Genomic DNA, 27277 nt, shown 5'->3' on the forward strand with positions numbered 1-27277 from the left:
CAAGTATGCAATACAATGCCATAAATCAGACAATGGGATAAACAGAAATACTGACAAGATACGATATCAGAGTAAGCAGAATTATACTGATATGCCCATAAGTCATACAATATCAGAGTACGCAATTCAGATCAGCCATATAAATGAGGAGTTAAAGAGAGCCAAATATCAGATACTGAGGGTACAATGCAATATATAAATCCTGCTAAGTCCGTCTAGGCCATATAAATACAGAAACATAATAACCCAAATGCTAAGTACCGCGGATGCAATATAATATACGGTGCGAATATGATGACCATGCTGGAGTGTGAAGTCGGGATGATAGTACGTAGTATCGCAGACTACGGGGTCCACCACAAGGGACTTCTATCCAAACCAGTCCCATACCTAAATTTGGATAGTCAGACTCAATGTGGTAAACTCCTAATCTCAGGTTAGTCGCGCGCCCAACCGAAATCCTGGTCATGCGAAGGTACACGAAATAAATAGTTACGCACCACCAGCCCGAGTGGATAGTGAAGGAATGAATGAATGAATATGCAATTCCTGCTCAATAAGTCCACATATCAGTATGGTTACTCTCTGGGAAATCACCGGGGTCTATTACACTCCAAACCAGATTGCCGGCCCATCGCGCGCAACAAGGTGAGTGGAAGAGACCTCACTATCCGCCTGCCAATATCGGGCCCGGCTTGTCGATAGCGGACCCATTCCTCGAGCTGGTCAGACTCAGCCTAGCATTGCCCCCTCCTCTCGGGCAGGTAAGGCCGTACCCCCTTCCAACCGACCACGACACAGTGGGAGACGCAGCCTAACGGTATACGGCCCTCATGCGCTCATACATCCACTCGGTCTAGACGTTGGAGCAACCTCTGGAACCAAGAGGGTTTAGGGACTTTCACCCAGGGATATCTATAGCACCCCATGTAGAACAGATTTCCGGTGTCCCGTCTTGCCATCCACGATATGCCTGTGGAGGCTACAGCCCTGATGTCGCTAGGGCACACAATGCAAGATGCATGAGTCATACCATTCAGTCATGCATCAACCCTGTGCATACCATGTGTTCATGTGAGATAACCTCCGCCTATTAGGGAGTCTCATAACAATCTGCCTAATGAAATATGCAATGGTCAACCACATCTCATAACAAACATGCAGATGATGCGTATGGGCATGTATCATGATGCTATGCTGTCACATACTCATAATCAGTATCAATAACTGGCACCGACAATCGGCATCGACTATCGGCCTCGTCAATGTGGACATTTAACCAACATTACCCCCAAGGAGTGACCCACATAGAGCCTAACAGATAGTGGACCCATGGTCGCACAAAGGGCCTGATATACAACACCATGGGCTTCACTCAAGAGCATAATACATACCACGATGGGCCTTTCACATGGGCCTAACATATATTACAATGGGCTTCATCGCCTGACCCTCAAATGCATCACAATGGGCCTCGACAATCGGCCTCGGCAATCAAAACCGACCTTGACAAACAAAATCGGCCTCAACAATCGGAATCGACACTCGGAATCGGCCTCGGCACTCGGTCTCGACAATCGGAATCAGTATATACAATCGGCCTCGTCAAATTGGAATCGGCAATCGGTCACGACAATAGGAATCAATCGATAATCAGAATCGACAAATCGGTCGCATCGATCGGAATCGGCAATCGGTCAGGACAATCAGAATCGATCGACAATCAGAATCGGTAAATCGGTCACGTCAATCGGGATCGACAATCGATCATGACAATCGGAATCGATCGATAATCAGAATCGGCAGATCGGTCATGTCAATCAAAATCGGCAATCGGTTACGACAATCGGAATCGATCGATAATCAGAATTGGTAAATCAGTCACGACAATCGAGATCGATCGATAATCAGAGTCGGTAAATCGGTCACGACAATCGGCATCGATCGATAATCAGAGTCGACAAATCGGTCACGACAATCGGGATCGATCAATAATCAGAGTCGGCAAATCGGTCACGACAATCGGCATCGATCGATAATCAGAGTCGACAAATCGGTCACGACAATCGGGATTTATCGATAATCAGAGTCGGCAAATCAGTCACGACAATCGGATCGATCGATAATCAAAATCGGCAAATCGGTCACGACAATTGGGATCGATCGATAATCAGAGTCGGCAAATCGGTCGCGATAATCGGGATCGATCAATAATCAGAGTCGGCAAATCGGTCACGGCAATCGGATCGATCGATAATCAAAATCGGCAAATCGGTCACGACAATCGGATCGACCGATAATCAAAATCGGCAAATCGGTCACGACAATCGGGATCGATCGATAATCAGAGTCGGCAAATCGGTCACGACAATCGGGATCGATCAATAATCAGAGTCGGCAAATCGGTCACGGCAATCGGATCGATCGATAATCAAAATCGGCAAATCGGTCACGACAATCGGATCGATCGATAATCAAAATCGGCAAATCGGTCACGACAATCGGATCGATCGATAATCAAAATCGGCAAATCGGTCACGACAATCGGGATCGATGAGAATGGGCCTAACAAAACCCAAGGGAAAGTCACAATGTGGACCTTCAACCATCATTGCCCATCAATGTGGACATTTAACTAACATTGCTCCCAAGGAGTGACCCACATAGGGTCGAACATATAGTGGGCCCACAGCCTCACACAAGGACTTGATATGCATCATCATGGGCCTCACCAAAGGTTACGAACACATCACGGTGGGCCACATGATATGGGCCGCACTAATGGGCCTCATACACATCAGGTGGATTGTATCAATGGGTTGCATCAATGGGCCTAATATACATCAAATGTGCCACACCAACGGGCCGCACCACATGGACCGGAAAGACATCACAATGGGCCGCAATAATGGGCCAATTCACATCATAATGGGCCACGACAAGCCTCAATGGGCCTTACATAAGGGTCTCATACATCAATCAGGCCCTTCCAAATGGGCCCCAAATACATCACATCAGGGCCCTATCAAGTGGCCACAACAACTACACCATTCATCCATCTATGGAGATCATTTTAGAGCATTATCTGGATAATGAATCATATCAAAAGATCATCTGGATCATACCACAAATCACGGTGGTGAGAGTGATCAAAAGGTCAGTTGGAACACATCACAAATAGCAGTGGAGACAGTGATTTCAACGGTACAAGATTTTACATAGGCCTTCATAACATGAATTTTCCATCCAGTCTGTTCACAAGGTCACAGGGACCCGAACTGAGAGGAAACAATATCACATTGGTCCAAAACTTCTGGAACCAACGGATTTCAACGGTAGACGTTCAATCCCACTGTTTTGGCAGTGTGGTCCACTTGACACTAGATCTGTCTTATTTTCAGTCTCTAGGCTTGAGCTAGCCAAATGGATGAACGGTTTAGATGTATCACATACACCAGCGGACCCCACAGGATTGTTGGTGTCGTGGGGCCCATCGATGGGCAGTACAGATGCAGCACATGCATCGAATGGTGGGGTGGCTAGTACGTCAGGTGGATGGACGGGTTGGATGAATAACATACATCAATGTGAGGTCCACATACGTGGCCCACCATAGAATTGAATCAGCTTTATTTTTTATTTTTTTTATTTTTTTTTATTTATTTTTAGTGTCAAGCCCAAGGACGAGCTCACCAAATGTATAGACGGTTAGGATAAGACACATGCCGCATGGTGGGCCCACGTCCAATCTGATGGACGGCTCGGACGTCATGGCTGGTGCACCGTCTGGCAAATGGACGGTGCAGATGCAACATACATCATGGTGCGGTCCACGTAGTGGCCCACCTTAACATAGATAATATAATATAATATAATATATTATCATACAATATAATATAATATATTACATTATATTATAATATAACATAACACGGAGAAAGCCACCGTCCAGAGAGTCTGACGATCTGGACGGTGCATATCAGATGCATATGAGGTGATGGGTCCACACGTGTGGCCCACCAATATGATATTATTAATATATTAAATATTATATACATTATTATATATATATATATAAACATGTGCGTGTGAGAAAGTGCAAGGGCAATCGTTGAATGCAAAACATGCATCACGGTGGGATTGTCCAGATGAAATGAATGGACGGTTTGGATGAAATACATCCATCAGTGGTGGCCTGATCTGCCACCGTCCAGATGGACGGATGAAGTGGATTATACATACATCACGGTAACCCCTAGCTCCTGCTGTACGTGCAGCAGCTACAGGCCCACCGTCCATCAAAAGTACATAAATAGTGGTGGTCCCATTTAAATGGACGACGTGAATGAAGCACACGCATCACGTGGGACCATGCATATGCACGGTGTGGATAATACCCACGAGACTGGCTCCAGTACACAGCCACGGATTGCTCGCCCTAGTAGATGGTCGAGCTGGATCATCAGACCCAATCACTTGCTGACGTCATCAGTTGGGGCCCACCGCCCCTGATGGTGAAGGCATACATCATGGTGGGTCCCACGTGGGGCCTACATGATATAATATAATATTATTAAATAATATATATACATAAATATATGACCGTACAGCATCCAGAAACACTGGACGGACGGCCTGAAGTCTGCACATGTGCCCGATGTGTGGGACCCACGGGACTTCGACAACAGCAGCAGGTGCTGGCCGTCCAACAGATGGACGGCCCAGCTACAACATGGGCACGAGGTGGGTCCACACGTGTGGGACCCACCAGCAGTGTTTGATCAAGCAGACATTTGTGTTTTTCCTTCGTCCAGGAGCGTTAGAGGCTGGACATACCAGCCCCAGCAACTGGGCCCCAATCAGATCGGGCCCACTGATGGACGGTCTGGCTTGGTACAACACAAACATCGAGGTGGGGTCCGCACATCTCCTGATGGATGGCTGTCCACTTGAGGTTTGAATCCGCTTCAATGGATGGACGGTGTGGAGACAAATCGTGGTGGGTCCTCATGGCTGTGAAGCATGGATCAAGTAGGCCATACACCAACACACATAGAAAGAGAGAAAGAGAGGAAAATCGGATGGTAGAGGGACCCCGCCACCATGGGCCGCTCTTTACAATGCATATATCAAGATGGGTACCACCATATATGGGCCCTCTAAATATTCAAAATCATAAAAAAAATCACCCACCTCAGATCTCTTCTTCCTTCTTCCACCAATGCATGCTAGAGCTCCAAATGAACAATTTCTACGGTTGAGATCAAACTTGGATGGTGAAGATGGGAGATAGAAGTGGGCCACACAAAGCTTTTCCCATGGAGAGCCATGGACGTGGGTTGCTTGGGAGGAAAAAAATGAGTGAGAGATGTGTGTGTGTGTGTGTGAGAGAGAGAGAGAGAGGAGAGAGAGAGAGAGAGAGATGGGTGTGATGGGTGAAAAGGTGAGTGATGGGTGTACTTTGTGTAAGAGGATGTTGACTTTAGGGGTTGCTTGGGGATGGGGTGATGTGTACTTGACATGAGGTGTGATTGATGGGATTGATGAGACATGATTTGAAATCTTTCTTGGATTTGCAAATGCGCGGTGTTTTCTCAAACTGAACGCAAGCCCACATCTCATGGCCTGGGTATCACCTCGACGCGCGAGATGCAGCATCGGAACCGCGGCGACGGCGCGGTCGCTAGGGTACAAGTCTCGGGTTGAGCCGACGCCGGTTTGCAGGACTCGGCTTAGGATCAGGCGCAAACGTCGGATAAGGGTGGAAGGTTGTCGAAATTCGATCGAGAGGATCGCAGGAACTTATGGAACGGTACGGAGTAGGACACGGGCCTTACATATACCCTTGCAACCGCGTCGTCTCCACAGTTCCAACGTCGCATCTTACGCATTGATGGAATACCCAAGCCAGGAGTTAGTGGGCCCACGTTTATTTTGAGGAAAAGGCCGCGTGTTGCGAATCACGAGAGAATCTCTATGACCTTTCAAATCAATCAAGTCAAGTACACATCCCATCACACCCATCCCTCTCTCACCCAAAAGTCAACACAACCCATGCCTCTCATGTCACTCTCTTACACAACCCATACCACCCATCACTCATCACCCATCCCTTTTCATCCTGTCACTTCTCTCTCCCTCTCATTTCTCTCTTCACTCCCAAGCAACTAAGAGAGGAACCATCCAAGCCTTCCAAGGAGAGAAAGAAGCCTAGTGTGGCCCACTCCCTACTACCCAATCTCCCATCCTAGCCATCCATACTTCATCTTCCACCATCAAAGAGGAAGCCGAGGAGCTTAGAATTCCAAGGAGCCTAGAAGATTAGCAATCGGTGGGTGTTCATAGTACTAGATCGAGATTTTATTATAGGAACCACATGATTTGGGACACATCTCATTGTATGTGTTGTATATGGCTCATCTAGGGGAGCTCATAGTGGCGGAGCTTCCCCACCTCACATCTCTCTCTCTCTCTCTATCTCACTTTCCCATCTCGTGGACCCACCTTGATGTTTATGCCACCCTCACCGTCCATGGACAGTGGAACCCACATGAGGAATGTGTTTTATTCCACACCGTTCATCCAACTGGATGAGGCGGATGCAAATCTCAGGTGGAGCATACCACGTGGGGCCCACTGACGTATATGATTTATCCACACCGTCCACTGTCTGGATGGTGGAAACACACCCTGCCATAAGTGTTATATCCACGCTATCCAGATCGAGGACGTGGGACCCACGGACGTGTCTCATCCAGACTGTCCAGACCATGTGAGGCCCACCATAATATATACCACACAGTCCCTCCTCAACGACCTAGATCCAGCACGTGTGGGTTACACAGTTGCAGCAGCAAATCCAGACCAATGACCATTTGGATGGAGTAACAAAGCAAATTTTAGCTTCATTCTAGGCTGAGGTGGGCCACACGTGTGGACCCACCTCTGACGTACGAGTCTCACCCATGCTGTTCATCCACGGGTCCCACCTGGGGACTACTATGATGTATGTGCTTCGGATCCACACTGTCCAGACCTTTGAACGGTGGGTCTGATCATGAGGTCTGTGTCGCATTTAGACCAACCGTCCATTTATATTAGACGTCAGCAAGTCTGGGTCTGATCATGAGGTATGTGGTATATCCCAACCGTCCGTCTATTTTGGCAATGAGTGGGACTTTAATGCATGTATTGTATTTAAGCACCGTCCATCTAGACGGTGCCATGTGAGGCCTACCATGATGTATGGGTCTTATCCTGCACCGTCCAGCAGCTGTTAGACGGTAGGACCCACCTCTGATGTATTTTTTATCCACGTCGTCCATCTATGTGGACCCCACCATCAATACAGTTGTTGTGTTATCGTCAGCAAGTTCTGTGGGCTTGATCATGGGTATGTGTTATATCCAAACCGTCCAGTCCATTGGACGTGGACCCCACCTTGACGTGGTGTTTTATCCACTGTCCAGTCCATTGGACGTGGACTCCACCTTGATGTGGTGTTTTATACACCGTCCAATCCATTGTACGTGGACCCCACTATGATTTATATATTTCATCCGCACCATCTAGCCATTTGGGACGATACTGGACGCACATGATGTACGTGTTATATTCATGCCGTCCAAAGGCCATACGCGGGACCCATTATGTATCTGTTTCATACAGGTCGTCCATCCATGTGGGCCACCGTGATGAGGCCCATCTTGATGTATAGGAGGCCCATGTGATGTAGGGCCCACCTAATGTATGTGAGGCCTAGATGGTGAGGCCCAATGTGATGTATGAGAGACCTTTGTGTGAGGCCCAAAGCAATGTATGTGAGGACCGACGTGATGTGTGATTCCACCATGATGTGTATTGTATTCAGGCCCATCTTACAGGCCCATCTTGCAAGCCTGTCTTGCAGGCCCACCTTAAGGTATATGATGTGCATGTGGCCCACCTATTTTGCTGGATTATGGGCCGCCCCATGAGGCCCAATGTGATGTACTTATGGCCCATTGACGAGGCCCAATGTGATGTATTTGTGGCCCATTTGATGAGGCCTAATGTGATGTATTTGTGGCCTATGGAATGTGCAAGGCCCACCTTAATGTGATGTATTTATGGCCCATTGTGATATGTGAGGCCCATTATGTTGTATGTGAGGCCATGGGCCCCACTATATGTTTGGCCCTATGAGGGCCACTCCTTGAGAGCAATGTTGGTTGACTGTCCACATTGATGGGCAATGATGGTTAAATGTCCAAATTGTGACCTTCCCTTAGGCTTCATTAGGCCCATTCTTGATATGAGTAGGCCGTCTAGGCCCATCCTTGACATGAGGAGAGTACATCATCATCATATAACATGCTTAGTATAGCTTCATGATTCATGCCCACACTCATCATATGCATGCTTGATATCATGAGTGATTGATCATAGCATATGCCATTGGGTGAATTATTATGGGACTCCTTGAGAGATGGAGTTACCCCACATGAGCGTGTGGTGCGCACAAGTTTGATGCATGACTGGATGATATGACTCATGTATCTCGCATTTTGTGATATGACCACCGTACGCCTAGCAACATCAAGGTCGTGGCCTCCACAGGCATGTCATTGATGGCCAGATGGGACACTGAAAATCTTTTTCTACATGGGGTGTCATAGATGTCCCTAGGTGAAAGTCCCTAAACCCTCTTGGTACCAGAGGACGCCCCAATGTCAAGACTGAATGAATACATATGAGCGCATGAGGGTCGTATACCAGTAGGTCACGTCTCCCACAATGTCGTCATCGGTTGGGAGGGGGTGTGGCCTTACCCGCCTGAGGGAGTAGGCAATGTTAGGCTGAGTCCGACCAGCTCATAAATGGGTCCGCTATTGATGGGTCGGGCTGATATTAGTAGGCGGATAGTGAGGTCTCTTCAACTTACCCAGTCATGCGCTTGATGGGGCGGTAGGTGGCGTAGAGTGTACTAGACCCCAGTGATGATCCCAGAGATGTACGGTACTGATATGTGGACTTATTGAGTAAGAATTGCATACTCAGCATTTTACTCATTCATTCACTATCCACTCGGGCTGGTGGTGCACAACTAATTTTTATGTGTATATTCGCAATGGCCAAGATTTCGATTGGGGAGCGCGACCAACCTGAGGTCAAGAGTTTACCACATTGAGTCTGTCTATCTAAATTTAGGTATGAAACTGGTTTGGATAGAAGTCCCTTATGATGGACCCCATAGCCTACGATACTACGTACTATCATCCTGACTTCACACTCCAGCTTGGTCATTTTATTCGCATCGCATATTGTATTACATCTTCAGCACATAGCATTAGGTTTACTGTGCTCCTGTATTGTATAGCCTGAATAAGGCTGATGGTATTTATGGACTTACCAGCATGTTTTCGCATTGCATACTCTGATAGTGCATGACTTATAGACTTGTCGGTCTTCCGCTTATACTGATAGTTGTGTGTAAGGCACTTACCTTACGCACACACTTACACCACCCTATAAGCTTTTTATAAGCTTATGCATGATAGATGCGTGTAGGTGACATTAGGTCGCAACAGCGTTGAGCTTAGAGCGTGCAACTATCTTCTAGAGCTTTGATTTTCAATATCTGTATTTCCCTTTCAGCACTATATTCAACTGTTTATATTAGTGGATATGTGATGATGATGTTGCCTTTGTGATTTGGGTAAACTTGTGGTTATATTTCTTATGAGATAAATATATGTTGGAAAATCCTCCTTGTAGGAGCCCAAGATCAGAACCTGGCTTATAGGCGCTGGGAGCCGAGAATGGGGTACTACGGAGGCTGTCGGCACTGGATTCGGCGATCGAGAATTTTGTGAGCCCGTTTTCCGAGTTTGGGGCTTGATAGAGGGCATTGCTGAGTCGACTCGACTCACCTGAGTTGAGTCAAGCATCCATTGCTAGACGTTTCAGCATATGAAGAAGAGAGAGGGAGAGAGATAAGAGGAGAAGAACAAAAGAGAGAGAGAGAGAGGCTCGACTATCTCCCTCCTACATCGAGTCAACTTAGTGAGTTACACACCCTGTTAGACTTGCTGTTGGACCGAGTTGGGTCTGTTCTGGTGGGTTTTGGGTTGTACTATCATGAAACAATGAAGAAGAAGAAGAAGAGATGTGTGAGGGACGTCTCCCTTTTTGTGTAGCTGCCGAGTCAACTCGATTCACATCAGTTGAGTCAAGGCACGGTCCGAGTTGGGCCTGTTTATTTGAGTGCTATTCCTGGATTCCCAGCATGTGGAAAACAAGTAGAAGAAAAAGAAGAGAGAGAGAAAGAGAGTAAGGTGGGCGGTTAAGTGGAGCCGAGTCAACTAGGGTGCCAAACTGAGTTGATTCAACTCGAATCAACTAGGTATGCATTTTTCCTCCCACCTTGTATCGAATTCCAAATTAGAGTTTTAATTGGTTAGTTGATTTCATAATCCCAATTAAGATGTAGCCTAACATCGTACTTTTAATTTCATTATGTTCAAGTTGGGAGTGGGTCTGAAAAGGCCAAGCTAAACGTCCTAGAGGGAGGGTGAATAGGACAATGCCAAATTAAAAATAAATGTGGAATATAAAGATAGATAACACAATAAAAAAGGAAAGAAGCACAAGTAAATAACAACCTCAAATGTACTAGTCTTAAGAGGTTGATACAAACTTAGTTCTAAGGACAACCTAACACCAACAACCAAAGGTGTATGGCAGGACAACCTTACTAGAACGTTTGTAAGTATAAAAAACCCAAACCAATAAAGAGGCAAAGAAAAAATAAACTAAGTTATTACAGCATTCACCACATGTGCATAAAATAAATTACACCATTCACCACAAATGCTCAAAGTAAATTACAAAATTTACACATATAAGCACATTCAATCAACCACCACAACTCCAGGAATTATAGTGGTTCGTTTGTGTGCACACCAATTATTAGAAAACAGCCACACAACTACTCCACTCCTAATATCCACTCCCTCGGGATATTAATGTTCATTATGAAAAAGGTTTTCTAAGGTTCACCTTAAAACCTTCATAATTGTGTCTTTAGTTGGGCTTACACAATTACAAAAACCCCACACTCTGAGATTTTTTGGATTACCTCAAACAAAACTAAAAATGAGATTTTCTTGGCACAACCTCACAAACCAAACCACAAAAGATGTACAAAATGTAAAGGGTACTTATCTGAAAATTCTCCTTCTGAAGAAGCCCAGTAGAACCAATCTGAAGTAGACGAGTATGTTCAATGTCCAGTCTCACAGATGAAAAGGTTCTAGTTCTAAATGATTTTTAATTAAATCAACCTAGGTTAGCTTGATTTACTTTTGATCTCAAGAAAGGTTAAAGCACAAATCCCTTCTTAATATAAGATTGGAATGAAGATCACAAAATCAAATTACAAAAGCTAATAAAAGGAATCTAAAATGAGCACAATATAACTTAATAAATTCACAAACTTATCTCTCAGAATGGCGTCTTGATTTAGCTTTGAATGAATGAATAAACTCTGAAAATCATGCTCTATTTATAAGTGAAAATATTATTCACTCGACTGGTCTAAGGGTCGGTTCAACTGGTCAAAGGACCAACCACATTTCAAAATTTCTGGTGCGATAAGATAAGATCCTGGTGCGATAAGATAAGATCATTACTCGATTGGTCGAGTGGCTTGATCGACTGGTCGAGTGGCCTGCTCGACTGGTCAAGTGGGACAAGAAAAGCTTACTGGACTTTGCATCGAGCACTGTTCACTCAACTAGTCGAGCAGTCTCCACGACTGATCGAGAGTCCAACAGAAAATTCTGAAAAATTGCAACAAATCTTGGACTGGTTGAGCCAGTACTAGGACTAGTCGAACAAGGACTAAGACTAGTCGAGAAAATGACTTATAAACTTATGAAATGACCCATATAAAATATGCAATGAATATGACTCAATCTATAGTCAATCTAGGGTCATCCATACCTTATTTGTGAGTTGGAACAATTGAAACACCATTTGCTTCAGAACGTTAAATTCTTATGATACGAGAAGCTTGAGTTTCATCTATTAAACTTGAGCTTGAGTTACGCTTGAGTTCTTGAGTCTTTAGCGTACAGTATTTGAACTTCAAACTTGAACTTAAGTTCTTAAGCCTTAGTTCTTGAACTTGAGCTCGAAACCATGAACTTCAACAATCTTCTCTTCAACTTGAAAATATAGGCAAGTTCAACGAAGATGCAGGCAACTTTGAAATGCACGAGCCTGATTAATTCAACTCAAAGCATGATATACATTTTAAATGGTTTGGCACAACAAAATTTAACAACTCTTTGGGTGCTAGATTTACACTATAGCATTTACAATCTCTCCCTTTGTCAAATTTGTGACAAAACCAAATAACGAATCATGCACAATAAAGAATCATGCACCAGTTATAATCACAATAACGAATCATGCACCATATGAGCAATAAATGATCAATAGTCTCAACTCCCCCTCATTCCATTACTCCCCCTCAATCCAGGAGAGGTGATATGCAGAACCTGTAAAAAAAATTCCATACTACGTTCCATATTCCACAATCACACAAAACATCTCCACAATTTCTCTCCCTTTTTGTCACAATATGACAAAGGAAAGACATATAAAGATAAGAGACGTAAATGAAATAAGAGAGGAAAGAGCATCACCATGACAATCATAATATCAACTTAAGGCATAATATCATGTTCACATAGTAAGAAGTAAAAGTATAAGACCAAGAATTATCCAAACACACAAAGAGTAAAAAGAGTTAATACATGTCCAGAATGAAATAAAAAGCTAGTCAGATCCAGATGATGGAGCAGGAATAGATGAATCTATTTGATGTAGTCCCTTGTTAATGCGCCTAAGGTATTTACGCATGTATTTGAATTGATTTTCTTGGGACACATGCAAACCTTCCACCTTTTCTTCTAGAGATCTCATATGCTTATCAAAATCAGAAGGTTGAAAATCTAGATCAGCCGCAGAATCTGATTCAATTTCATCAAACAAGTCATCCATATTAACATCATCAGGAGGCAAAGCATCTTCCTCTCCAGTTTCTTCAGCAGCTCCTCCAGCACCCCCATCAACTTGGCCAGGAGCCAACCTCAGATTCATCTTATTAATGTTTGAATTGTTGAAGGGTAAATGGTTAATAGGAGCTTCTCCAACAGGCATAACGGCATGACTATGGGTAGCTAGCAAGGTCATCAGAAATGCAAATAGAATATCACCATGACCAGGATGGAGACGAAACTAAATGATAATATAACAAATAAGAGATGGAAGACATACAGCAATACCAGTAACAACTGAATGAAGGATGCGAGCCATGAAAGAAGTTATCTGAGTTTTGTTACCAGACCTAGAATATACATTAGAGATGAAAATATGATGAAGAATCCTATATCTAGGTAACATATATTTGGAACTGAGTGCAATACAAGAGTTCCAATCAGCATCCATGTTGCATAACACTTTAGTTAGCATTCGTTTTTCAGATTCAGAAGGTCTTGCCACTAAAGTAGAAATAGGAATACCTTCATCATTCACTAGAATATCCATCAATCCAGATATCAAGTGACGGTCTACATCAATAGGATCTTCTCTAGTTGAAATAGTAAAAGTTAAATTCTCAGTAGAAAAGTCACTTATACAAGCAAACATGGCCTGCGCAATGGAACGGTATGCAGGACCGCTCCAATTTAATATGTTAGCCCATCTTACAGTTTGAAGGAGGGAAATAATGTCGAACGATTCTAAATGATTTAAGTTAATAGTCCGCTCAACAATCACACTGCGGAGATGAATATCCCACACATATTCAGGGTCTTATTCAGGTGAACGAAGATGACAAACTGTGATTGAAGCGGAATGAGAAGAAGAGGGACCACGAGAGGATCTCTTCTTATTTTCGCCTTCCATAGCACAAAGAATACAAGAAATACAAGCAATGCAAGAAAGGAAAGATGGGTTTCAAGGAAATTAGAAATTTTGCTAGAAACCCCAAAAAACCTTGCAATAAACTACAAAATCAAGGAAATAGAAGTGCAAAGAACCTAAATCCACAAGGAAAATGAAAAAGATGCACTAACCATGAAGGAATCGAAGGTGGGTTCGACTAGTAGTGGAAGGGCTGGTTGGGGAAGATGAAAAAATGAGAGAAAAAATGCTTTTTGCATAATAAAAAGCCCCAAACCCGAGCAACTCGACCGGTCGTGCCACGACTAGTCGAGTGTGTACTCGACTAGTCATGCACCTCATAAATTTTGTATTTTTCTATATTTTTGATATTTTAAAAATTTTACAAAAAAATAAAAACATGCAATATAGTACAAATAAACACAAGCAATTCAGATCATATTGCACATACCCATATCCAATTTTAAATAGCAAACCTATTTCTGTCAAGTGGTTTTGTAAAAATGTCTACAAGTTGATTTTCAGTCTAAATATAATCCAAAGAAATAATCTTATCTTATACTAATTCATTAATATAATGATATCTAATGTCAACATGCTTAGTTCGTGAATGTTGAATCGGATTTTTAGAAATGTTAATTGCGTTAGAATTATCGCAATACAACACCATAGAATCTTGCGCAAATCTATAATCACTTAACATCTTCTTCATCCACACAAGCTGGGTGCATGCATTACTGGCTGCAATATACTCAGACTCAGCTGTGGAAAGTGATACGGAACTCTGTTTCTTACTATGTTAAGAAACTAGACAGTTTCCGACATAAAAACATCCACCGCTAGTATACTCGCGGTCATCAATATTACCAGCCCAATCAGCATCCGAATAACCGACTAATTGAACATTAGTATCATGAGGATACCAAAGGCCGAGTTTGACTGAACTTGCGACATATCTCAAAATATGCTTTACAGCAATCAAGTGGGACTCTTTAGGGTCTGATTGATATCTAGTACAGATTCATACGCTAAATGCAATATCAAGTCGGCTCGCAGTTAAATATAATAAACTACCTATCATGCTGCGATACAACTTAGGATCTACACTTTTACCTGTCGAATCCTTAGAGAGTTTAAGTGTCATACTCGTAAGAGTATCAAAATTTTTATCGCTCTCAAAACCAAACTTTTTCACCAAGTTTAGAGCGTATTTGGTTTGAGAGATAAAGAACCCATCAACAGGTTGTTTTACTTGCAAACCTAAGAAATAGTTCAATTCTCCAACCATGCTCATTTAAAATTTGGACTTCATTAAATCTGTAAACTCAATAGTCATGTTAGAACAGGTAGATCCATAGATAATAGGGGTGCACATAGGTCGGTTCGGTTCGGTTCTAGGGTGAAATCAGAATCGAACCGTTCCTAACGATTCTAGGATATTCAGAACCGAAACTGAACTGTTAGCACCTTAGAACCAAACCAGAACTAAACTGTTAAAACTGGTTTGGTTTCGGATCGGGTCCACGGTTTTGGGCTTTTTATAATTCGGCCTAATTACATGTTTTATTTTATTATCTAGCCCATGTCCATTCATGTTGTGATCTATTTGATGAATGGTTTAGATATTGTATAAGGTGTACAAAAATACATTTATAGAAATAATTAAATGGTTCATTATAAACCATAAATCATAAGTCAAATATGGAAACAATCAAAGGGTTCCTGGTTCGGTTCCAAGTTCAGTTTCATGGTTCAGTTCTACGGATCGGATCCACGGTTCGATTCTACGGATCGGTTCACGGTTCGGTTCGTTTCTACATACCCCCAAACTGAGAACCAAACCGATGTAATCGGTTATTTGATTTTTAGAACCGGAACAGGTGCACTCTAGAACTGGACCAAATCGGACCGTTTGGTCGGTTCCGGTCCGGTTCCACGATTCTACTGATTCGATGTGCACCCCTAATAGATAATGTCATCAACATATATCTGTACTAGTAGTATGTGATCATTGTGTTTCTTTACAAAAAGTGTATTATCAACACTCCCCATTATAAAGTTATGACTTGGTAAAAACTTAGTCAATTTCTCGTACCATGCCTTGAGACCTCGTTTTAATCCATAGAGTGCCTTTTTTAGGCGATAAACATGATTAGTATATTTAGGGTCTTCAAAACTCTTAGGTTGTTCAACATATACTTCCTCATGCAGATCACCATTCATGAAAGAATTCTTAACATCCATTTGATAAATTTTAATTTTTTTGTAACAAGCAATGGATATAAACAGTCTGATAGATTCAAGACGAGCTACTGGGGCAAAGGTTTCATCACAATTGATGCCTTCTATCTGAGTGTACCCTTATACAACCAGTCTAGCCTATTTCTTATAATATTACCAAGTTCATCAGACTTATTTTTAAAAATCTATTTAGTTCCAATATATATGTTTATCATCAGGTCTAGGAACTAAGTACCATAAATCATTCCTTACAAATTGATTAAGTTCTTCTTGCATTGTTACTATCCAGTTTTCATTAGCAAGCACTTCTTTTACATTGGCCGGCTCAATCTGGGATGTGAAGCACATATAATTACAAATGTTTTCTAATTGTCGACAAGTGCTCACACCAATGAGAGGATTCCCAAGGATTTGATCAGTTGGATGATCTTTAACAGATCATAGTTCAGTGTCATTTTGACTAGATGAAGAGTCTGGTTTATCAAATAAAGAGACTTCATCATCTTCTGAACTTGAGACAGGTGTATTCAAGTGATCATTTATAACCACATTAATGGACTCCTGAATTACACTGGTCCTCTTGTTGAGAACACGATACACTCGACTATTTAGAGCATACCCTAAGAATATCCCTTCGTCACTTTTAGTATCGAATTTTTCCAGATTTTTCCAATCACGTAAAATGTAGCACTTGCTACCAAAATTTTGAAAATATTTAACAGTAGGCTTAGTTTATATGCAGTCTTATTATTAGATTTTCTAATATAAACACGGTTAATGATATAACAAGCCATGTTCATTGCTTCAGCCCAAAGATTTTTAGAAAGTTTCATGCTATTTAACATCACATTAGCCATTTCTTGAAGTACTCAATTTTTTCTTTCAACTACCCCATTCTGCTGAGGTGTCTTGGGTGCAGAATACTCATGCGATATTCCATGATCGTTATAGAACTTCTCAAAACTGCTATTATCAAATTCGGAACCATGATCACTACGGATTTTAGAGACATGTGATTCCTTCTCAGTTTGGATACGCTTGAGTATCCTTTTCACTTTATCGAGAGTTTTTGATTTCTCTCTCATGAAAACTACCCATATATACCTGGTAAAATCATCTACTATTACCAGAATATATTTCTTACCGCCTCGACTCTCCATTTTAGTAGGTCCAACGAGATCCAAATGGAGGAGTTCAAGGGGTTTAGATGTGGCACTGGAGTCCACTTTCTTGTGAGCACTCCTAGTTTGTTTTCCAATCTGACATTCACCATATATTTTATCTAATTTCTTAATCTTGGGTAGACCTCTTATTACATCACCTTTGCTCAGTCTATAAAGACTACGGTAGTGTACATGCCCTACGCATTTATACCATAAATCGATCTCATCGGTTTGGATCATGTAATACGATAACTTAGACGAGCTCAAATTACTGACTATATAATAGTTTTTAAATGTTATGCGACTAGTTAATATCACAGAACCATTCTCATTAGAAATTTCACACCCTTGGTTGGTGAATCTTACGCTATGCTTATTATCACAAAATTGAGAAATGCTTAGGAGATTATGTTTAAGACCTGCTACAAACAAGACATTCTCAAATGGAGGAGATTAAAGAGTTGAACCGTACCTTGGCCAACAATTCTGTAGTTGTTACCATCACCGAATATGACTAAACAATCAGTCATGTCTTTGAGATTGGCGAACAAATCTTTGTCACATGTCATGTGTCTAGAGCAACCACTGTCTAGGTACCACTTTGATTGACTCCTATACTTGAAAGCGGTGTGGGAACCCGACAAGCAACCTTAGGGACCCATTTCATTACTGTTTTGGATTTTGGAGCATAGTTAGTTTTTCCACGCTTGTAGTTGTTATATATTCTACCATTCGAGTTAGTAAATCAATAATTTTCTCAGCTAAGGGGTTATGATTTTGATTTCTATAGTTGATATGGTTGCTTTTAGGTTTCATAGCCTGAAAATTTTTAGGATTTTTAAAATTATTTTGATTCAGACTTTTCCCTTTTAAGTTAAAGGACTCCCCTTTAACAAATTTGGGTGGAGTGGAATTACTTTTAGGAGGTGTATACTTATCGTATCCCAGACTAGATCTATCGCCACATTTCCTTGATCCGGTTAATAGTCTTTCTAGTTTAGGGTTACCCTGGGCATACATCTAAGTATCCTTCATACTCAAGAGAGAAGAGACTTCTAGTTTTAGTTTTTCATTTTCTGATTTAAGATTTTCAACTTGGGATGTTTTAAAATCTAAATCACACTTAGCTTTTTCAAAACAATCAGAAAAATGCGATTTTTCTAAAATTAAGTTATCAAAATCTTCTTTTAACTTTAAAAACTTTTCTTTTTGAAGTTTTAGTTTTACAGTTATCTTGCAACTTTCCCTGTATAAGGCATTATAGGCATCTTGTAAATTATCATCATTTTCAGGGTCGCTTCTCAGATTTTCATCATAAGTTGAATTACAATTATCTGAGGAAATGACTCTAGCTAGAGTCATTAAGGCCTTGACCTCATTAGTAGACTCGGGTTCAGAATCATCTAACTTAGAAGAAGCTTCAGAGCAAGATGATTCATCTCATGGGGCCAACATACCTTTCTTCTTAGGTTTGTCCCTCTTTGGACATTTGTTTGCCAGATGCCCGTATTCAAGGCAGTTGAAACATTGGCTGTCTTTAATAAATTTCTAAGTTTTAGATCTAGTCCTTTTCTTTTCTAAAGGTTTTTGAAAATCTACCCTCTTTTTACTTTTAAAATTTTTATAAAACTTTTTGGCTAATAATGTCATATCATCTTCAGAGTTTTCATAATCAGAATTACTAACATTTTCATGAGAAATATTTTTAGAAAACTTAAGGGCAATGGATTTACCTTTAGGAGCCTTAAAGTTTAACTTATAGGTTTGTAAAGAACCAAGCAGTTCTTCAACCCTCATATTATCCGTATCACGAAGTTCATGAATTACGATCACCTTAGAATTGAACCTATCAGGCAATGAGCGCAGTATCTTTGCACTGACTTTACTTTTTGGGATACTATCACCAAGACCCCACATAGAGTTGACTATGTCATTTAACTTAGTATAGAAGTCCATGAAAGTTTCACTTTCTTCCATATGAATCTCTTTAAACTGAGTGGTGAGGATTTGAAGTTTAAATTTCTCGACAATAGTCGTACCCTCGTGTGTCATTTCTGGAATGTCCCAGGCTTGCTTTACATATCACAAGATATAATTCTTTTGAATTCATCTGATGATAGTGCACAAGTAATTGCATTTAAAGCCTTTGCATTGGCACTACTCTCATTTTTTTGAAGTGTGGTCCAAGAAAAATATAATGTAACCTTTACAGTCGAGAAAATGACCTATAAACTTATGAAATGGCTAAGACTAGTTGAGAAAATGACCTATAAACTTATGAAATGACCCACATAAAATATGCAATGAATATGACTCAACCTATGGTCAATCTAGGGTCATTCATACCTTGTTTGTGAGTTAGAACAATTGAAACATCATTTGCTTCAGAACCTTGAATTCTTGTGATACGAGAAGCTTGAGTTTCATCTCTTGAACTTGAGCTTGAGTTACGCTTGAGTTCTTGAATCTTAAGTGTATAGTATTTGAACTTCAAACTTGAACTTGAGTTTTTAAGCCTTAGTTCTTGAATTTGAGCTTGAAACCATGAACTTCAACAATCTTCTCTTCAACTTGAAAATGTAGGCAAGTTCGTCGAAGATGCAAACAACTTTGAAATGCACGAACCTGATTAATTCAACTCAAAGCATGATATACATTCTAAATGGTTTGACACAATAAAATTTGACATCTCTTCGGGTACTAGATTTACACTATAGCATTTAAAGGGTCAAGTCGAGTTGAGTCTATCTCAGGAAGTTCCTAAGGGTGCGCGTGCCTCCTAGCAACGTTTATAGATGGTTTGAAAAATAAGGTGATGATTTCTTCCCCTTAAGCATTCTACTCTCCCATTAGCTTAAGTGATAACTTTCATTTTAATTTTAGTTGATAATTGATATCTCTACTTCATAGTTACTCCTGCTAGTGGTTGGGATTAAATTCTAAATTATGTGTTCAATATTTATCCCGCACGAACATCTATATGTCGTACTTGTATATTTTCTCATGCTTATGGATTGCTTGTGGAACTTGAATTGGTACATTTATCAGTGGAGAACGTCACTTACATATATACAACCAAATTTGGGATGTAACTTGATTTATTGTGATTATAATGGACCTGCGACTTAGTAGCTACTTGAATGACGGGTTAAATAGGACATTGATGTGGACTTACCATCCATGGGTTGTTGTATCTATGTGATTTTTGAGGATGGTTTTTTTATCGCATTGATTTGATACTCGCCCTATGTGGCATTTGATTTGATATTTGCCATGTGGCATTTCATTTGATATTTGCCATTTGTGGCTTAGTTTTCATATTTATCCTATGGGGGTTCGATGTATTATTCTTGTGCAACCATGTGATGGTAAGTTCCACTTATCGAACTATGATTAGCCACTAGTTGATGATATTCCATTAAACATCCAAATGTTGGAGTCTCATGAGCTGGGGATGGTGGGAATGAGACACTATGCCCGAGTTGACGGCCTACACTAGGTGATGAGCCCCCCGTAGTAGCCTTTGAGCTTTCTTAAATTAGTTGGTTACAATTGGAATAATAATGGTTGGGCTAATCATACATTCATAACATATGGGAGATGACGGGTGGCTAATTCTGGATGTTGTAGCACATGCCTTAGGCCTTAGTTATGGTATCGTTTCGTTAGCTCTCAGACCACCGACTATCATCTCACTTTTGGTAAGTTTGGCACTAGGTATGTACGGGATGTACTTTCATTGGTGACCAGCTACATGCATGGGTTTTGCCTAAAAGCTAACTGGATGAGCATCCCCAGTTGATGTGCATTCACGCATCCATGCATTTAACAAGGTTGCATTGGATTATTTTGTATAATTTTTATCTACAAATGTGCTTAACTAATGTGGTTGTGTGTAATCTTGAGGGGAATTCACACTAAGCTGGCCACTCATTCATCGAATATATAACGATACAGGTAGTGCGGGTGGCTTAAATGATATTCATGTTCAAATTGATGAGGAGTATGATGCAATTATCAGGAATGCATGGTTGTATCTTCTAAGAGAAGTTGTGTGATCTTGCAACTTAAGTTTATATGCGTTTTATTATGTATCATGTGTTAAATTGTGAATTTTCTGTATTTAATAACATAGAGACATTAGTTTGTATAAGTCATTTTGGGAAGCCGCTCTTATATTTTGAATGAATATACAATTTCCTTTATGTTTGATTTATTTCTCTCCTGCAAAACTGCCAACTCTGAAAAACAAAATAAAAGAAAAAAAATAATATATATATACGTGGAATTTGATTATCTTTAAAGGTTAATACTTGGGTTTCGAAAACACGGGGCGTTACAGAGGCAGTGTGTGGTCAAGTGCGATTAGAGCCGCAACTGGGGAGGATCGGGTTTTCTTCTTCCCACTTGCCATTGTAGTTTTTTTGGTAAATAATGAACGGCTAAGACGTCATTCCCACAGACAGCGCCAAACTGTTGATGCAATTTCCAAGTAGACCCTCCTTAATGAACCCTTTGGGGTCTGCGCAGAAGAAGGCAAGAGACAAAGGAAACTTTGGCTTATACATGGGACCCTCTGATGCCTAAGTCAGGACCTTGGGTCTTTTGTAGGATGAGATCTTAAGGAAAAGGTTCACTAGTCGAGTATTAGGGTGTGTATGCATACCTTACTCTGGCCATAAGCTCCCGTATTTATATTTGAAGGAAGATCCCTTCGCAAGAAGCCTTTCTCATTTATGACTCTTGATATGTCAAAGATATTTCTGAGATTATGATCATCTAAGATCCATGAGATTTGATCTTATCCTAATACTCGACTAGTGGAGGCGTTGGAGGGATTCTCGGAATGATAGCTCAGGAGAAGATCGATAGGTGGAGGCGTCAGATACAGTAGAAATAGATAATGTTGAGCCTTTCAGCAGATCAGCGTTTTACTTTGTCAGAGGTTTGGTCCGACCTATGGTCGAGCTATATCTAACCTATGGTCGGGTCGACCTATAACCGACCTATAGTTGAGTTATTCCTGGCGTAGTTATGTCGACTTATCCAGTAGTAGGTCGGCCTTTGAGTGGACTTATAGTTGCATTGTTCCACTCTGCGGTCGACATTCTTTTGCCAGCAGACCTTAGTAGATGCCCCACAAGTGGTTTAGCCCTTTAGGTTCGTGCTGGTTTGTAGAGTTGGTCCATTCCATATGCCGTTCTATTTTCCCCCCAACAAAAATCATCTAATCATTATTGGTTCATGTTATTGCATTTGACAAATTTAAAGGATTTAGACTATTCATCTACTTGGCTTTATTTGGTGGACAAAGTATTTAAATTTGATCAAATTGGGCATAGGTACAAATTTTGGTAGCAATACAATAACTTGTTGTCTTATACTCTCCAAAAGATAGAAATTAACACAATGACGGCAATTACGACAGGTTGTCAATTTTCAGATATTTGTAGTTGGTGTTTAGCAGACAAGTTTTTTGTGAAAAAAAAAAAAGTGTTTATTTTTAAACGTCAAGACATTTTTTGGTTAAATTATCAAACAATACTTTCAATACTTATAAGTAGTAAAATTGAAAACTTAATGTTTTCAACATTTAAAATTATTTTTCAAACTTTATTTTTTAGTTTACCAAGTGGCATCTTATTTTAAAGTAGGAAAAAAGGTACTAAAAATAAAATTTATGTAGAGTACGGGTTTAGATTAGCTGGGATTTAATCCGATCTCAGTTGGAGCCCAATCCGCGTTAGGTAGGTTTAGGATTTCCCATTGAGCCCACCCCACCCCACCCCATTTAGTTCTCTGACCAGCATGTTGGGTTTGGGTTGCACCCGACCCAAGTTGCAACCCTGTAAAAGCTCATCCCTTGGTCCCGCACGAGTTTCAAGTGTGGAGGCTTTCCAGCCCCACATGGATCTTGGCATTAGGCATATGAATGAGATCCGACCCATGCAAAAGGTGGGCCCATGTAAGAGGACTCATTTAATAAGTGTGGAATCTTGATCTATGCTCCAGATCATTTTCATGCTGGGCCCATATTATGAAGGGATCATATTTCCGCACGCTCAGGGAAACACCATCAGTGGATCCCTTAGTCTGGGCCTACCTTTATGTATATAACTTATATCCATGCTGTCCATCTGTTTTAAGGCCTCTTTTTAGGGCATTATACCAAAAAAAAAAAAAAAAAAAAAAAGAGGCAGATCCAAATCTTAGGTAGACCACACTGCAAAATAATAGAGATTAAATACTCACCATTTAAAACTTATTGGAGGCGGGTAGAATTTTTATTTTCCATTCAAATTGTTGATAAAGTCACAAGGATATGGATGATGGACCCACACAAATATCTGTTTGATCCAAAACTTTTGTGGCACACAAAAAGGTTTTCAATGGTCAATCACAACGTTTCTTTTGTTGTTGTCCACTTGATATTTGGATATTCTTGATTTTTGGAACCGTGATATAAAGATATAATTCACGAAGATGGAAAACTCTTTAAAGATACCCTGTTGGTAACAATTGGAATGTGTATGCCCATCACTAGCCTTGTATGATGGCACAAATTGCATTTTTATGCCAATCGAACCCGTTTATCTTATGTGCATCACTCGGACTTAGGACCCACACACCACGAAACTCATGTGGGTCTACTAGATGATTTTTTATCTTTTCTTGGAAATTATTTTACAAGCTGGAAAGCGGATTAGGTGAGACCTTGGACTCACCAAGACGGTGAGGCCCTTACCATGGGGTCCACATTGATTTATGTATTCTTTATTCATGTTGTCCACCCTTTTTTTTAAATCATTTTATGATATTATCCAGAAAAATGAAGTGGTTCCAATTATCAGGTTTACAATGCCATAGGCAACAGTGGTGAGTGACCAATAATGGGTTACAAAAGTTTTCGATTTAGTTTGATATATATATATATATATATATATTTCTCTTCAGACAGGATTATGTGACCTTATCAAGAGATTGGATGGCAGATAAACACTACATAAACATTAACGGTGTTCACTAAGAAGATTTTAATGGTAGGGAGTTCAATTAGTATTGTTTTCTATGATATGGACCAGAAAATAATTAGATTTGCTTCATTTTTTTTCTCTTAATGCCATAAAATGATATGTAAAAACATATGGACAATGCCGATACATAATGCTTACACCAAGGCGAGCCCCACGGAAAGGGCCGCACCAGTCTTAGGTGATTCAGGTGACTCACCAAATCCGCATCCCCTTCGCGTTTTTTTTCTTTAGTTACTATAAAAAATTTTATAGTAAAGTTTGATTGATTTTTGTAATCCAAGGTTCCTTGTGGCACGTGAGAGAGATGCTAGTTAATCTCACGGCGCACGAGAGGTGAGTTGCCCCTTACCCTACTTCGGAGCGGGGAGCTACGTGGAACCAACCCTCACGTTTTTTAGAAACCCATCTGTTTCACCAGCTTATGTTATGTTCGTTAGAAAGCTAATGAATACTTAAAACTCAATTAGGCCACATTGCAGGAAACGGTAGATAGGGAGATTCTTACCATTGTTCTAAAATCCAACATGGTGTTTATGTGCTATACCAAACGTTCATAAGGTTATTTCAACTAGGATGAATTGAAAAGATGAAAAAAAATTAACCTGATCGAAAACTTCTATCAGCCCACGTGTGTTTCAAGAATGAGCTATTAATCTACATTGTTTTCTATAGTGTGGCCCACTTGAGTTTTGGATCTTCCTCGGTTTTGGACTCAAGTCCTAGCATGAGCTGGAAAGACGGATGTATAGGTTGGATGAATTACAAATATCATGGTGGACCCCACGTAACTTCCACCCACATAGGAGGCATAGGCAACTCTAGCATCGTCCAGACACTCAGACGTGGATTTCCTACAAAATCCTTTCAAAGCCTTTTCACAGTAAATTATTTTACTGGCTAGGGGTGCACACAGTTCGGTTCAGTCTAGTCCAGTTATGGGATGAAACCAGAATTAAACTGTTCATAATGGTTTTAGGAAAATTGAAATCGGAACTGAACCGTTTGCACCCTAGAACCAAATCGGAACCTGACCATAAAAACCGGTTCAGTTCTACGGCTATGGGCTTTTTATTATCCAGCCCAATTACATTTTTTTTTCTTTTTTCTTTTTTAATAATCCAGCCCATGTCCATTCGTGTTGTGATTTGTTTGATGAATGGTTTACATATTGTGTAAGGTGTGCAAAAAGACATTTAAGGAAACAATCAAATGGTGCATTGTAAACCATAAATCATGAGTCAAATAAACAACTAAAATATATTGTAAACTAATAAAATAAACAACTAATTGTAAACTCAGTAGTCTGTTTCAAGTTTGGTTTCGAGTTCGGTTTTACGATCCGATTCCAAGTTCGATTCTATAGGACCCCAAACCGAGACCTGAACCGAACTAATCAGTTCTTTGATTTTTGGAACTGAAACTGGTATCGACGCACTTCAGAACTGGACCAAACTGCATTTGGTCGGTTTGGTCCGGTTTACTGATTCTACGGGTTCCATGTGCACCCCTATTATTGGGATGCTAGTTGAGGCCTACCATGATGTTTGTGAGAAATTCATACTGTCCATCCGATTTGAGAGATCATTTTAGGCTATGTAAAAAAAATGAGATGGATCCAAAACTCAAGCAGTCTGCATGAGAGGAAACAGTGAGGATTTAGTGACCACCGTTTGAAACATTTCATATGACCACAAAGTTTCAAAACAGGTTGGTTTTCGATGTTTTCATTTTATCCCAGTGGGAATGACCTTATAAACGGTTTGGATGGCATGTAAACATCAAGGTATATCCTAGGAGGATTTCAACAATCTTTCCCCAGTTTTCTCTTGGTTATGGCCGCCTTGAGCATTAGATCTACCTGATTTGTGATTCTATGTACTAAAATGATCTGGAAGAACGGATGGACAGTGTGTATTTCTCAAAAGATTCACGGTGGCCCCACCTAACATGCCGGCACAGGAACTTCATGCGAAATCCGCGTAACCTCCCTCTCTCCCTCTCCCTGCTTCTCACAAAGAGGAGAAATTTACGACTGTGGACCCCACCTTTTATCCATTGGATATTCTTGAAACAATACAAACTTAGAATACGCAGTTGGACCTCCTCGTACGGACGACAAATTCAAGGACGAAAATACCCCTTCTTTTGAAGAAAACGGATTGGGTACGCCTCCTGCCACCCGCCCATGGCGGATAGTCAGGGGTATGTGGGCCTCACCATGATGTTTGTTTTTCATCCATGCCGTCCATATATTTTTTCAGATCATTTTATGGTATGAGACCAAAAATGAGGTATATCCAAGTCTCAAGTGTACCACATTACAGGAAACAGTGTTGAATGAGCGTCAACCATTGGAAACTCAGGTGGAGCCCACTGTGATGTTTGCGAGAAATCCTCCCCATCTAAGTTCATTCATAGGGTCACAAAGACCTGGATGAAGAGGAAAAACAAATTTCAGAATGATCAAAAACTTTTGTAACCCCTGAAAGGGTTTCAATGGTAGACGTTCAATTCCCCACTGCCTATTACAATGTGGTCCACTTGATAGCTAGATCTATATTATTTTTCGTCTCAGGCCTTAATATGAGCTCGCCAAATAGATGAACGGTTTAGATATAACACAAACATCATGATTGGACCCACACATGCAACACAGTTAAAAAAAAAAAAAACCAAACAGACTGCCGCGGCAGTTTATGTGTGTGTTTTTTTTTTTTGGGAGAACTTTTTCTCCCTTACATTTCTCTCTAATACATAATTATATAAATATGTATATATAAGTATATAAAAATATTTTTTTATCTTTTAATTCATTTCTTTGTCCATGTATTCAACAAGCATATCTCCTAAATTAAAATGATTTTTTTTTACACACGTGCACACACC

This window comes from Magnolia sinica, chromosome 1, assembly GCF_029962835.1.
Source record: "Magnolia sinica isolate HGM2019 chromosome 1, MsV1, whole genome shotgun sequence".
Lineage (NCBI taxonomy): Eukaryota > Viridiplantae > Streptophyta > Magnoliopsida > Magnoliales > Magnoliaceae > Magnolia > Magnolia sinica.